A 13,504-nucleotide genomic window follows, 5' to 3' on the forward strand; every position below is an offset into this window, starting at 1 on the left:
CCTGCAAACTAGCCATCAATTTGCCACACAGCCCATTAAGAGAGGGCAAATGCAACTCGGGAATCCAGGTAAGTCACTCGCTAACAAGATCCTCCCGGGCCTTTTAGCACATTTCTGGTCATAGATATTTCAGCTCCCGCAGCCCCAGCTGTAATTAAGTCTGGGCTGCGAGGCAGGAGACGCCGCAGCAGCCGGGGGGGATCGGTCTGGGTTTGCCGGAGGAGCGCGCGGGGCTGAGGAGCGCTGGTGCCTCCGAGGCGGGGGCTGCAGCCCGAGCATCCCGCCCGGGGCAGGGGCTGGTCCCTCGCTCGGAGGGCGAGCGCTGCTCCCCTCGGACCTCCAGCGACTTGGACTTGGCAAAGGAGGGAGAGGGAAACGGCCGGGCTGAGGGGGACGGTTCAGTGACCGGGAGCGAATAGAGCAGAGGGAACAAAGAGACAGAGGAATTAGAGGGGGAAGGTGAGGAAAGAGCCCCGTGGGGGTACAGGGACACTTTGGGCAGAGACGGAAGGCAAAGGGGGGATAACTGTCACCTCCGCACCAGCGTGGCCCCTTCAACTCCCCTGGGGAGCCACTTCCCTGGGCTCAACCCTGCCTCAGGTGACTCCAGTGACTTCAGGGACATCGCCCTGGGCACAGGCTTGGGAAGAAAAGAGAGCAACCTGTCTCCCACCATCATAAATTGGGGCCGAATCCACTGACAAGAGGCGGTGCTGGGGGAATTGGTCCCACTAAGGCGCCCTTCCCCTCCCCTGGCAGACCGGACCCCAAACCCCCTTTGCACGTGGCTTCACCATCACACGCACAAGCTCCAACAGTTCCTATAAAGCCACAGACCTGGTTCCCTCCTGGGACAGGAGCAGAGACAGCCGCCAGCGCTCAGCTGGAATTCACACCACAGCTTCGCACCATCTTTGAAGAGGGTTTAACCACCCGTATCCACTGAGGCTCCTTCTCCTCGCTGGCACGGGGCATTTGCACTGGCGCGACCAAGAGAAATCGCAACCTCCTTTACAAACGCTGCTGCGCCCCCCGCACTCCCCCAGCAGCTCCGCTCACCCCCCTGACTTAACCTGCACATGCGACGGAGAATTCCTGGCAGATATTCCCGTCTGGGCTGTCCTCTGCAACGCTGTCCGGCCGCAACGCGGGACACTGACGTGCTTCCCATGGGGGATTCCCCTCTGGATGCACGAGTGGGGCTGGTGGGGGCAAGGAGAGGTGGCAGATGAGGACAGGGACGCTGGCAGAGCTGTGGGGCTGGGGTGACCCTCCCCACGTGCCCCCGCTGATGCTCCTCATTGCTGGCTAGAGAGGATTCGCCACAGCTGGGGTGACTGGGATGGAATCGGGATGGGTTGATGGTCTATCCTCATGGGAGCTGCCATTGTGTGCGTGCGCGTGTGCACGGCAGAAGGGTGGTTGAGCCTCACGCAGCTATTCACGCCCTCCCGGGGTTTGGTGAACCACGTCTAGGCACCGAGAGCTCAAGCTGGCTCTTGCTTTGGGGCTCTGCCGCGGTCGCGCTGAGCTGGCAGCCCCGGAGGGATCTCCTGAAAGCCGAGCTCGGGCTGACCCCAACCCGTGGGCTGTCCTCTGCCGTCGTCGGCAGCTCGGTGCGACGGGCAGCGTGCGGGGGCAGCGCGCCCCGCGAGTAGGAGATGTGGGGCTGGAATGAGAGACAGCAGCTGGATTAGCCCCCGGAGAGGCAGCGGCGCCGTCCGTGCCGAGGGGCGGGTTTGTACGCCTTGAGTGGTCGGGTTTGGGGAGCATCGAGGGTTCATCCTCCGTGTCAGGTCCGAGGTGACGCAGACGTGAGATATTTGTGTTTCGTCTGCTGTTGGCCCCGTTGTTCACTGTTACCAGAGATTTGTCATGTTCTGCTGACAAGTTATCAGGGACTCGTGACATAATGTGACACCTATTAGCATGAGGAGAAACTCCGCTGGGGAAAGTGTCTCTTTTCCACTTTGGAGACTTTCCTCCGTTGCTCACCCAGCTGGAAAGGACACCAGGGTCCCACCGCTCCCTCCCCAGGGACAGCCACACCTGGGGGGAAGACGAACCCCCCGGGGAGACCCACAGGCGTGATGTGAAGGTGCCCCAAGCCCGTACCAGAGCCCGTTCTCTCTGCCTGGAGCCGTCCCAGCCCCGGTCCCACCCAGCCCGGCTGCTGAGGGTCTGCCACCGCTCCCGGGGGACACACAGACATCTGCAGAAACCAGGAGGGGACATCCCTCAGATCCCTCTGGGCACCCCCAGCCCACTCCTCGGAGGGTACTGGGGGGCTCTGCCGCCCTCCCCTCTCCTCACTGTCGCTGGAGCTTCCAGCAGAGAAAAATTATTATTCTCCTTAATGGGCTATCGCAGTCCAGAGTGCACCCAGGCACACACACACTCACACACACACACACACACACATACACACACACACACACAGTCTCCGTACGCCAGTACCCAAATCCCCGCACAAGCCACTGGGAACCGTTTGGTCTCCCCAGACCCTGCAGCCCCCCCGAGCCCATCGCCGGAGTCCCTCTGGTTGCAGCACCCCAGCACATCTGAAATAACAGCAGGACTCAAATGACACGAAATCAAGACAATTCCTATCTCACAGTAATTAATTTCCTTTCCCCTCGCTGACATCACCGGTCAGGTTAATACACGCACCACTTCCCTTATCTTTCTTGGGGATGACCTCATCGGAGAGCACCCGGAGAGCCTCCCTCTCCGAATACCAGCGCTGGTGTTGGAGCTGCGAGTTTGCAGCCGGAGGAAGGATTGCTCAAATGCGGTTCCACCAGCACACCCGGCTCTTCCGACACCGGCGCTCCGTGCTGTTTTCTTACAGCATTCAGTGATACTCAGCAAGGCACAAGCACCAGCAGATCTGCTCTTTGCCCCTCAGTTCGCACTCACCAGCAAGAAAAACACAGTTCTGCACCAGGCAGTCTGTCTTTGCCTGCAGCCGGGGGCTCATGCACGGGTTTTATACACGTTACAACCGATGCAAAAGTGTTTGCACACACACAGACAGACCCAGACCTACACAAACACCCCCACTTCACGTGTGCTACCTGAGCAAGACAGAAAACTTATCATATATGTACACGAACTTATATTCATACACAGGAACGCTCATGCAAGTGCACACTTCATACTGAAATCCAACAGTTAAAGAGCTAACGTGTAATTTAGCTGATGAGTACGTTAACATGTGTTGCATGTAATCGTGTGTCAACCTAAGTAATGTGAATACACGCGAATATATATATACACACACACACATCTTCACAAACATTCATATATTGATGATTTTTGACTATTTGGTGATTATTCTTGCCTAAAATAAAGAGAATCTAATTTTTTTTTCAGCTAATCTCATATCTAGAGAGAAGAATATAACTACTGCAAGCAAATGCCGCACATTAGCTACAACACAGTGTGAACAGATGTAAATACATATATTCACGTACACGTACATAAACACATTTTCAACGTACACAATAAACAGATAAAGGACTCGAATTTCTTTGGCAAAGAAATACGCAGGCATTGCCCGCAGAGTTTAAGCCCCCGGGGGGAGCTGTACAGGTAACGCATGCACACGGGAGTGGATGGATGCAGGTGTCGGAGGGTGGTTTGCATGTGCTCCTTACGAACGCCCGTGGCAGCCCGAGCGCGCAGCCTGTGCACCCGCTCCTCTTCCCTGCCTCGCTCTCTCACACACACAACTCCTCCAGCCAACACTTCAAACAAAGAAAGAAAGAGAAAAATGCTGTCTTACTTTTTTTTTTTTTTTTCCTCCTTTTTTTTTTTTTTTTTTTCCGCTGCCGCTCTCCTCCCCGCCGCCTCAATCGCGGGACTTCAGCGGGACTGCAATTCTTTGGTGGAGGTTATGAAAAGCAACTTAACAAACCGCCGAGCGCTGCGCACCGCCGGGCGTGCGGAGGGGAAGAAGAGCTTTTGCCAGCGGAGAAGAGAAGGAACAAAAGCCCAGCAACGCCGGAGCGGGGCTGAATAGGTGTCTTCCTAATTGTGAGGGGATTGTGTGGCTGTGTGTGGTTGCGGGGCGGGAGGAGGCGGGTGGAAGGGGCGATGGGAAGAGGCCTCCCTCCCACGCCGGCTGGGGACCGCAACCCCAATCTGAGGTTAGTGCATAAATTATCTCCCGTCTCTCCCGCTCTCCCCATTGGGTCGCGGAGCTTCGCACACGGCTGCATCCCCGCCGCGCCGCGCCGCTCCGCCGACAGCTTCCCCTTCCCCGCACAGCCCAGCGCGGGTGCCCGGTACCCACGGCCCCCCGCCCGCCCCCCGCCCCGGGGCAGGGATGCCGGTTCTCCCCATCTCGTCTCTCTCCCGCTTTCTCCTTTCTGCTTTGTCTCCAGCCCCGTCTCCCAGCCAGGCAGACACAAAAGAGCCTCTGACCTGGGAGGAGAAATACCCATTTCCAGAAAAAAAAAAAAAAAACCAACAAACCAACGAAACCAACACCCGAGTGCGCCGGTGTGTGCTTTCAGCAGGCAGGGAAATTAAAAATAGCCGGTAGAGCTCGAAATCGGAGGCAGCGTTCCTTCGCTAATGAGTGTAATTAGCAGAGTGAGGATAGAAGCGTGTTTCCCCGGCTGTTCCCTGCATCTTTCCGTGTCTCCGAGCGCCAGCCTGCCTGTGCTCTTCCACAGGCTTTCGGGAAACGGCGTTTTTCCACTTCCAGGCGCCACTGGGGCAGGAGCTGTGCTCGGATGCAGCTATCGACATGCACTTCAGCTGCCTTAAGCTCTCCCTCCACCTCCGTCTCAAATCAGAAGGGTTCAGACAGGATTAAATCCCCAAACACACATCCTGAGTCCTCTGGGATTTGCAGAAGCAAAGACAAGTCAGATTTTGGAACTTTTTTTCTTTTCCCCTCCCCCTGCTCATCTCTATCCAGCCACTTTAGCTCTCATAAATCCCGAGCCGTCAGCGTAACAACGGGTGATTCAGTGGGGATTTAGGCAGGCTTCAGACCCGCGGAGTGAGCCAGATCCTCCTCCCGTGGCAGCGCCCGACCGAACATGAGCGTGGCATTACCTCACCCGCGCCGGGTGCCCTCGTGTCGGGGCACGGGGCGATGGGCTGCTCTCCCGTGGGGCACAAGGGGCGCAAGGACCCTCTCTGCTCTCTGTGCTGCGGGTAGCTCCCTCAGCAACCTTGTAAATGCAAATTCTGCCCGGGATTAGTCTAACCATTAATTTTGGCTGCATCGATCTGGGTGAGAGCAGCGTGCACCTGCGATGGGATGAGGATGTGGCAGGGACCACCCCGCGCATCCTTCCCCGAACAGGGAGAGGGCAGCGGATGATGCCCCGTGGGAGGGCAGCACTCTGGGAGACATGTTGGGCAGCTCATTAACTGGTGGGCCTAATGACCTACTCGGCTGGGCTGTCCGCACAAGCCGGAGGAGGAGCAGGAGCATCTGGACAGGGCGACGCGTTGGCTGTGGGCACGGGGCTGCCCGAGCCGGCGGTCCAGCCACGCCGCCGGGCTGCGGCAGGCCAGGAGCGGCCGGGGAGGGCTGCGCCGTCTCTCAGCATCTGCTCGGCTCTGACATTGTGCTCACTTGGGCTTTTTTTTAATTGTCTTGATGTCCCTCATTTGCATAATCCCCATAATGCAGCGCAGCAGGACTTTTGCTCTGAGCTAATAAATAGATGACAAAAATAAATGTGTCATGTAAGATTTGCTTCCATTTCTTTCCTTTGTGAGCGAGCTATCACCAAGAAAAGATGCTGGCGGGGTTGGTCTCACAGGAACTGTCAGCCTGGCCTGCCGTAAGCAGCGACGTTCGCTTCGCCCGTGGTATGCAACTTCGCCAGACGTTAGGCTGAAGTCGTGAGCTGGGAGCGGGAGGAAAAGGTGGCTGTGAAAGGCGAGGATGTGCTCCTCGCCGCCGAGGGTTTGCCCCGCATTGGCCCTCCAAAGCTCTTCCCCAAAAGTCATCCCAAAAGCGGGCTGGCAAAGGGCTGGTGGAAGGCCGGCAGACCGCAAAAAGGTTCATCGTTGTGTTCGTAACATGTTCGCACCCAGTAACAGCCCGGCAGGTACCCGGGGTGTCTTATTGTTTAGATGTATTTTCTTCAAAATTATGGGCCACTGTGGTTTCTTCTCCTCCCTAACGCTGTGGCCAGCTCTCCGCTCACGGTGGAGTCGCACCGTTTGTGAAATTAGTCCCCTCTGCTGAAAAAAAAGAGTAATCGCTCTGCCATGAATATCCAAGGGGACTCCTGAGGCTGGAAAGGCACCACGTGTTTGCTCCAGGAGGGTTTCCCCTTTGGTTTTACAAGAATTTATTTATCACCTCAAGGAAGTTGACTGGACGGTGCATGGGGCATCGATGGGAACGCCAGAGATCCCACCCCAAAACAGGCTCAAAGTTTTTAAACAGAGGCTGCGAAGAATCACTGAGGCTGTGCCTCCCTGGAAATCTTCGCTGCAGGACCGGAGGTTTTGCGAGGCTGGAGCTCAGCCGGAAGCGAGAGAGGCGCTGGGCATCACCAGGGTCAGACCAGAGGATCCCATCTGAACACCGGGTCTGTGAAGCGATGGGGATCCGATGGAAGACAGCGCTGAGACTCGTCAGGTTTCTGAAGATGCAGGAGGAGACGGTTACTTTGCAGAGGGTGCTGGCAGCTCTGGAGATCGTATCTCGTGCATTACAGCAGTTGGTATTTTTGTTTCTCTTCCCGCAGCCCTGGGATTCTGGAGGATTCTCAGCTCTTATATAAAAATGGTTTAGCATTTCCAACTGCGGTGTTTGTTGAGAAAAGCCTGAAAACAGGAATCCTAAAGGGTAAAAGCTAGAAGAGAAACAAAGACCTGATAATCTTTTTTTTCTTTTTCTTTTAAAACCTTGACCGATTTTAAATCATTTTTATGACTGTACATAACTGCTTTCTGGCATGCAAATGCTTGGGCCTGGTGTTACCCTAAAGACGGATTCCCAACTCCTGGTCAGTGGAAGAAAAAGCACTGCCTGTGGTTTCCAAACTGCTCAGATCGAGCTGGGAAAGGAGCTCATCGACCTCAGAGCTGCACTTAATTGACATTTAACAGCTCCTGGGATGAGGCTTTTGGCTCACACAGGGGGTTCCCAGCGGGGCTGCTCCGCGGTGTCCCCCGTGTCGGAGGTGGGACGTGTTTGCGTCGATCCGGGCTGGCGGCGGGTGCTGGGGGTGCTGGGCTGCCGCGGCCGTGGCAGCAGCCCCGAGGAGGAGACGCACGTGCAGATGGGCGCTCGCGGGGGAAGCAAAGGCAGCGGGTGAAGAACAAGAACCGGGGAACGAAAGCAGAGGAGGAGGGAGCGGTGAGCTGTGGCGTGAGGCTGGATCATGGCCCTGGCTGTGGTGAGCCCCAGCGGGAGAGCTTTCCACCGCAGGCAGCCGACATCGGCAACAGGTCCTCTCCCGGCTCATCCCAGAGGTCCCATCTGCACCCCAAACGGTCCGCACCAGGCTCAGCTGCCTCCCAGCATGAGCACCCCCTCCACCTCCCGGCACCCGCTGAGATGGTGGGGTGCCGGACAAGGGAAGGCAGAGCTCCGTAAGGACGGAAAGAAGAAAAAAACAGTGAGAGAGGTGGAAATGAGATGAGGTACAGAGCGAGGCATGGAGGATCGCGGAGCATCCCTCCAGGATGCAGTGAATAATTTTCCCCTTCCCCAAAGTACCATGGCGAGAGGATGGGATCATCCGTCTTCATTACATCACCAGAATAGGCTCTGTCAGGTTACACTGTAAAACTAATCAATATTCCCTGCGGCCTGGCCAGCCACAGCTCCCACCGTGCCGGCAGGCAGCCGCGCAGCCGGGGCGGGCACCGGGGCACGCCGGCACGCCGGGCTCTGCGCCGCACACGTGCGCTGGCACACCCGGGCACTGCTCCCCGGGCAGCGCGGGTCCTGCGGTGCTGGGGGAGGCAGAGACACGCAATTATTGCCACACACTGTCTACACACTCCTGATGATTTTTTTTTTTAAAATGAGTTCACAATCTCTTATCTGCCTACCCAGGTATTTTACTTTCCCCTTGCCATAATTTCCCGGCACCTGGCGGCTTATTTTCTGTAGACAACCGAACAAACCTCCTGCAACAAAACCCCATGGAAGTGTATCTATTCAGGGAGCAAAAATCACCACGGAAAGCCTTATTTGCCCAGCTGCAATCACACAGCCTCGCTTAGATGGCAAAGGTAACTCCCGTGCGGTGTCCCAAGGCTGCGAGCGCTGGGACGCTTTAGCCTGGAGAAGGGAAGGCTGAGGGGAGACCTTATTATTGCGGACAAGTATCTAAAGGGTGGGTTGAAGGAGGATGGAGCCAGGCTCTTTTCAGTGGTTCCCAGTGACAGGACGAGGGGCAATGGGCACAAGTTAGAACATAGGAAGTTCCGTTCAAATACACGGAAAAACTTTATGGTTCGGGTGGCGGAGCACTGGCACAGGCTGCCCAGGGAGGGGGTGGTGTCCCCTTCTCTGGAGGTTTTCAAGCCCCGCCTGGATGCAGTCCTGAGTGATGTGCTCTGGGCAATCCTGCTTTGGCAGGGGAGTGGGGCTAGATGATCTCTAGAGGTCCCTTCCAACTCTGAAACTCCGTGATTCCCTGATTCTGTCCTACAGCCCGTGCATGGGGCAAAGCACTTCCCCCCGCAGGGACAGTCCTCTAGAGCAGAGACAGGTTGTGCCATGAACATTGCTCGGCTCCTCGACGCAGTGTGGACCAGCCTGGCCGAAGCCATGCGTACACAGCACCTACCCTTGTGCCCAACGCACGCAGCCCTCGCACCCAGCCCGGCCGGGCGCTGCTTTTCCCCGGTGCAAACCCCCTGCAGTGCCGAGGCAGCGCTGGAAATGCTCCTTGTCTCGCTGCCGCCCGGCCCTGCTCAGTCCACTCCTACAGGGGCAGGGAGTGAATAAACGCGGGAAATAAAGGTCGAGGCTCAATCATCGGGTGCTGCTGAGAGCAGAGCAAAGATGCTGAGGCTCTCCATTGCCCACGGGTGAAAAATGACGGGGGGTGGGGTGGGGGTGCAGGGGACGTGCCTGTGCCTGCAGGGCCGCTGGAGAACAAGGCGGTGCATGGTGTGGAGGGGTTCACCCGATCCGCCTGGACCAGCTTTAGGGATCAGCCCTTCCCAGGGGGGCGCCTGGCTGCCCCCACAGCCCGGGCTCAGTGGCATTCCTGCTGTCCAGTTGCTCCTGAGGAACACTGGCGAGAAGACAGACCCCCGGGATGGGACACCCTCAGGGCAGACAAGACCCTGACCGCCACATGGGTCTTTGGATTTTACCGGGGGATGCTGCAATCATACCGGGGCTCCCCCATCGGAGGGGACTGCCCAGCAGCAGCCATCCCGCACCAACTCATCCCGGGCTCATACCCGGCATGGCCCGGTCCATGCCCACCCTACGGACCATTCCCAGGGCAGGAGCGGGGCACCAGTGAGCTCCCCACTCTGCACCGGGGAGCTTCACCCCGGCTGTTTTCAAGGCAGCTTTCAAAGCGGTCGCTCCCACCCTGCGCCCAGGCTCCTACCGCAAGCAAAAGTCTTGCCCAAGACAAGACCCATCCATCTTACTCTCAGCTCAGCCGCGTGGCTAAAAATAAGCCAATAAAGTAGCAATCACCTTGGAGCAGCAGCAGCTCTATTAAAGCGGAGTGAGCTGCGGCACCTGCGCCCCGGCTCTGCGGCGCGACTGAGCCAGAACCCCGGGAGCCTCCACCTGCCCCGCTGCCGCGGCGCGATGGCGGCGGGACCCGGCACGGCAGCACCTTCTGCTACCCCACGGCCACGGCTCTGCCTCGCTGGCCTTCTCCAGAGATGCTCCTCGCTGCCCCGTGGCACAGCCATGGCTGCACACGCCGGCATAGGGTGCAGGCAGCTCTGAGCCTCTGGCACCTCTCCTGCCCGCGGGGAGGAGGGGAGGAGAGGGGCTTAATGGCAGCAGCAGAGAGGCAGCGATCGCTTCGCACCTCTCCCCTGTCCCGGCAGCTCTCGTGGCCTGAATTGCCCCTCGGGGCTCCTCCGCCTGCCGCATGCCCTGGCTGCAGGGAACCCGTGCTCCTTGGGGATGCTCGTGTGCCGCTTCCCATGCAGATGTTGGCCGAGGGGCAGATCCATCCTGATCTGACGTGCTGGATGTTTGCAGCAGTTTCCGTTGCAGACGCTCATTTGTCATGTAGATCTCCTGGCATTTTTTTAAAGGGTAGATTAATTTCGGGGAGCTCTCAGATCCAATTTCCTCTGGCAATGGCTCTATTAGGCTGTGCGCAGCAGAGATACAGGCTCCCGTCCTCCTGCTGCTACTGATGGAATTTGATTCCGCGCTGCCAAATCTGCAGGGCTGCAAACACATTCTCACTCTTGATTAATGTGAGTAATTTCTGCTTGAAAGAAGGTTGAAATGAGCAGCCAAGGGGAAGCGAACGGTGAGGGTTCCCCCCCACTACCCCTCCTCCTCCCCTATCCCTCACTGCTGTTTGCATTTTACCAGCTCTGGCATGGGCTAACAGATAAACAGAATCGCTGGCCCCGTTTCAAGAGCAGCAGAAGGTGCGGGAGGCGGGGGGCACCTCGGCGCAGGCGGGATGCTGCTGCGCCACGGCTCGCGTAACGCACGGGGCGAGGGACGGGCGAGGGATCACCCCCCACCCCCGGAGCCGGGGGGGTCTGGTCTGGCCGTGAGGGGCTGGTGGGTGGAAACGTGATGGGGAAGAGGGGGGTCCCACCTTGGGGCTGGTGGGTCCGTACGTGGGGAGAGGGGACCCCCACGCCTGGCTGCAAAGGGGCCGGGGGCGCCCTGCCTTTCCCCGTGCAGACACCCCAGGGCACAGCAGTCCTGCCCTCGGCCTGGGTCTGGTCGCTCCCGCTTTGAGGAGCGATGCTGCCAGTGGGGCCACTCCGAGGCCAAGATGCTGAACATCTCCCCGGCCCTGGCTCTCCATCCTGCCCCGCCGACGGGTCCCCACGGGTCCAACTGGCTCCCACTGGGCCAGCCACTGCAGGGACTCCCCGTTCCCCTGCAAGGCATTCACCCCCTCTGCTTTTGATTCCTTCAAGCATGTCACCTGGGGCTGGTGTGGGGACCTACGATGCCCCCACGGCTCTCTGCGTGGTTTTGGAGAGGGACAACCAGTTGCCCCACACCAACATGGTGAGTACCTCCTGCCTCAGCATCCCTGTGGTGCCGGCCGCACGGAGAGCCCACAGTCAGGGTCTTTGTAGGACACCGATGTAGCATCAGTGATAATGGGAGTTTTTCCCCAGCGAAACCCCGTCCCCTACGCCCTCTCCCTCAGGAGCAGCGGTGGCTTTGCATCTCCTTTTCAATTTATTTTTATAAGGAAGGAGGGAGAGAGAGAGTCACATCCTAATCTGGCAAAATGTCAGGGAGTGATTCAGAGAAGAGGCGAGCAGCAGAGAGAGGCAGCCCACACAGGAGAGTTGTTTCTGATTTCCAAATGTCAGCATGTCCTTTAATTAAATGCTGATTAACAGGGGACGTGCTCCCTTGCGCTGGAACCGGGGCTGCTGCTGGTAACGTCGTGCTCCGCGGAGAGCCCGGGCGCCGCCGCCAGCCTGCTCGCACCCCTGGGATGAGCTGCCCGGTGCGAGAGCCGGTCCTGCCTGCGCCAGGCAGCCTTGCCCCGTGCTGTGCACCACGCTGAGAGCACCAAGAGCTGCTGCTTCAGCTGCCACGCGGCTCGGTCACGGCAGGCAACCCTCTTGCGCCCAAATCCCCGCTGCCTCTGAGCTGGGATTGCGCCTGTGGGATTTTTTTTTCTTGAAGTGGAAGTTGCACTGGATTTAGTTTAGTGAAAGCGGATGCAAACCCTGATGTGGATGCTCTTTAGTCTGAGCAGCTCTTTTCTTCCTCAGCTTCTTTCTGTTCTCTCTACACTTAAGCTAGGCTGCAAAAATGCATTTGGGATACCCAAAAAACAACTTATGTACCTAATAATGTCCCTAAGCATTATCAGTTACAATGCTTCTCTTTGTCCTCTCAAGCGTACCTTGTCTTTGAAGTCAGTGGGAGGTTATCCTTGAGGCTGGGAGGGCTCTGCTGTGCTCTGGGCTGTGTCTGCCCCGGGTCGGGGGGGTGGGGGGGGGGTGGCAAACCCTCGCTGACCCTGAAAGTGGAGAGCGGCACCGTACAGCGATAACCAGACTGGAAGGTGGCCCGCTGCTTCGGTCCGGGCTGCCACCCAGCTGCCTCTGCCTGATGCTGTCCCCAGGCACCGGGACCGATCCTCTCCCGTGGTGCGGGGAGGTGGCACAGGGGATGGCGCGGGTAAGTCTGGGCAGCGCTGTGCCTCCCTGCGTGCTCCCACGGCCAGTCCTGGCCTGGGAGCTTTGCGCGGGACCTTGCCATGTGCGGAGCCTCCTGGTGAACTTCACTCTGTGCCCTGGGACGGGCGGTTGCCCAAACCCGGCTCTGCTCTGGCCTCCGGGACAGTTCGCGCTGGTCCGGCTGCAGGTTTTGTTCTGGGCGTTAAGGGGTTGGGGCAGCCCCGCTCCAGGAGCAGCAGGTTGCTCAAGAGCAAAGGGGTATGTACCTTCTGCTCTGCGCCCCGTGCGTCCGCCTGACCGTAAAAGCGCTCCCGAGCGTACGAAAGCTCTCTAGACCGCACAGAAACTTTTACCCCAGGCAGCCTCCGTCGGAGACTCGTGTCACACTGCGTGCGCGGAGCAGAGCCTGCCGAGGAGGTTACAGGGCTGAAGTCACATGCCAGACAAGGCTAAATCTGAAGAAACAGTCTATAATTAAAATCACGCTCTTCAGTGCCGGAGCTGAGAGAAAAAGCTTTTCACGCTTATCCTCCCGTCTCCACAGCCGCGACCGCTCTGCGCGTCCCTCCCAGCGCCCGCGGAAAGTCTTTTGCGCCCTTTCTGTGTCACCTCCCAGCAGCCGGCGGGGCCGGAGGCGTGGGCTCGTGTGGCCAGCGGCTCTGGGTGCCACGTTTCCCCGTGCCCCGTGCAATGCGCAGCTCGCAGCAACAAGTGTTCGCTCTCTGGACTCCCACAGCGACGCTGCCTATTCCCAAGCGCCACCTGACGGCATCATCTCCAGAAAGGGTTTGTTAGACAATATTTATACCGGCGCAGCCACAGGAACCAGCTCCGGCAACGGGGAGGGTGAAAACGGGAAACAGGGCCACCGGCTGGGAGCAGCCCTGGTCTCAGCACCCCGCTCCGTGCCCGTCCCCGGCACGGGGCACACCAAAGCTGAGTTCAGCGAACGCACACGCCGGCTGCTCTCTGCTTCTCAAGGCCACAAAAGTTCTGCCAAGCTACCCAGGAGGCGGGCAGATCCTGCTAGCCCTGCTTGGGGGATCCCCACAACTCCCCCCTTTTTAATTCTCCTTGACACGCCTGAGAAAACTCCTCTATGTTTATAAATGTGAGACTGAGTTACACGGAAATCCGGGGGGCAACAAGCCCCGAACACCTCCCACACGGCAATGGGAGAGAA

This window comes from Vanellus vanellus, assembly GCF_965231255.1.
Source record: "Vanellus vanellus genome assembly, chromosome: 23".
NCBI classification, from domain to species: Eukaryota; Metazoa; Chordata; class Aves; order Charadriiformes; family Charadriidae; genus Vanellus; species Vanellus vanellus.